Below are 2694 nucleotides of genomic sequence, written 5' to 3' on the forward strand. Positions count from 1 at the left end.
CCGCGATGCCGTTCACTATTGCGTTTCGTTTAATTATGCTTATATATCGATATATACGCCTACCAGGTGCGAATAATAAATTCATGAAAATTACCACTTTTTTTTTGGTAGACTTTAAATAGAACACCCTATATATATTGATGAAGTTTTGCTTTCAAAATCTCTGTATAATTGGTTTATTTTAATATTTCTACAGATTGTCGCTTTTTGGTTTATTTAGTAATCTTTCAGGTAGCGGAAGGTTTAAACTCTATGCAGTGTCACGCCTTAATAAATCAGTTTCAAGGTAGCAGAAATTCAGTTGTTTTTAATAGATATTATGTAAGTCTATATGCTTTGCAGCAACATATTAGTCTTGATGAACATGGTCACTATTTTTACTAAAAAACAAGTAATTTGTTTCAATTTCTAGGCCATTGAAAAAAAGAAGAACTATATCTTCAAGCAATTAAAACAAGCTTTTTTTTACAGTATTTTTTAAAGAAAAGTGTGTCTTTAACTAGGGCAAAATTCTAATAAACCCTCCTGGAAAAACAAGAAATTGGTTGAAGTGCCTGGAAGTAATGAAAAATTATGCTTAACACCAACTGCTTGTAAAAAATTTAGAATAATTGATTAAATATAGGCTTCTTAAAAAAAATATAAAAAATGGGTAATTTTCTAGAGAAAAATCTCTGCAAGGTATAAGGTACGTCAAATGTCTACTCAAGAAATGACTGGAGTAAGCAATAGAATGATTTTAGTTGGCTGAAAAAAAAAAACAAAAATTTACTTCAGCTGCCTAGCAAAATAAGTCCAACTCCAACTACCTGGACGAAATGTGGATAAATAATCTAATATTGTGAATTGCCTGAAAAAATAAACGATGGATAATTTTTTTAGAAAATTACTTTAAGTACCTGGAAGGTAGAAGCAATAAGGACTGATTGTGTCACAAGTAAATAGCAAGTCTGCTTATCAATAGTAACCCTTTGCAGAGGGTTGAAGTATCTAAGTTTCTGGGAATTCTGATTGATCAATAATTATGCTTTGAAGAACATATACTAACCTTAAGTCAAAGTCAAAAAAGTTTATTACCAAAAAAATAGTTATAATTAATATAATTATCTACATGAGAAAAAAAAATTGACAATTTTTGGTAAAAGGGAACTGCTTCGCGATTATTTAAAACCGATAGCGCAATTTGCGTGAAACAGGCCTTGAAAACATTATAAATAAACACAAAAAAAAATTCCTTATTAACCTAAAAAAGAACAAAACTAAAACTAAAAAGGGCAGAAACAAAAAATGGCAAAGCAATTTGGCTGGCATGCGACGGAAGGCAACAAGAATAGACAAAAGAGAACCACAAAAGAAAGATTGAACAGGCCAGCTTATCTTTGGTCTTAGTTGATTTTGCAGTTTATACTACTAGGTATCTACTACTAGTCATACTACTAGGCATCTCGTTGGGAGTCGAGAAGAATTTGCTTAACCTTGGTGTAAAATTTATTAAGTGACAAATCTTTAATATTATTTGGCAAGTTATTCCACATTGTAACTCCGACAACCGAAAATGACTTGTGGAAGTTACTTGTTCTATGTTGAGGTATCCTAAAATTTCCAACATTACGAGTATTGTGTAAATGCGAGAGAGTAGTAAATAACTTATTTAAATAAGGGGGTTGACCCGACTTTATTATTTTATATATAAAGGCATATAGTGTAATTTTCTTCTCCTTTCCATATTTAAAATAGAATTTATGTTTAAATAAGGTGTGATATGCTCCCAATAGGCAGCGCTATAAGAAAATCTTATACAGCTATTTTGCAATTTTTGTATAGATCTAGAAAGCTCAGATGTTGTAGAATTGGAATATACGATATCAGCTTAGTCGAGTAAAGAGAGAATAAGGCTATTGCAGAGATAATATTTGGTTTTACTCTTTAAGACATTTTTAAATCTGTACAGATTTCTAAGATGCATATAGCCTATATTTAATTTGTTCTTAATGTGTGTCTCAAAACAAAAGTTAGAATCTAAAGTCAATCCTAATATTTTCACTTCATTGACAACTGGAATTTTTTCTCCATTAGTCTCAATATTTATACTTTCATATAAGTGTCTCAGAATTCCTGACTTACAGCCATATAAAATAATGTTAGATTTAGCAGGGTTAATTTTTAAGTTATGCTCATTGGAATAATTAACTATGTTTAGTATATCCGATTTAATTTTTTGCTCAGAAATATTAAAATTTAAAAAATTTAATGGCATGTATATCTGAGAATCATCAGCATATTGTTGTAATTTACAATGTTTAATACAGTTATGCATATCCGCAACATAAATCGAAAATAAAAGAGGTCCCAATATGGAGCCCTGAGGAACACCAACTTCCAAGTCAAGATACCTTAAGTGCTCCAAACTTCCATTGTTGCTTTTTAACAAAACCGAATGTGATCTATTTTTAAGATAGGAATCAAAAAAAGAAACTGTAGATTCGGAACAACCAAAATATCCCAACTTTGCAAGGAGCATTGAGATTTATAGTATCAAATGCTTTGCTAAAATAAAGCACCGCCATGCAAGTACTTTGTTTATGTTCTTCGTTAAGTCTTATATTATCTAACATTCCCACCAGACTAGTAGTTGTACTATAATTCCTCCTAAATCCCGATTGCGTAATTGGAAGTATACCAAATGAGTTAACA

This window comes from Anthonomus grandis, chromosome 10 (assembly GCF_022605725.1).
Source record: "Anthonomus grandis grandis chromosome 10, icAntGran1.3, whole genome shotgun sequence".
Taxonomy (NCBI): domain Eukaryota; kingdom Metazoa; phylum Arthropoda; class Insecta; order Coleoptera; family Curculionidae; genus Anthonomus; species Anthonomus grandis.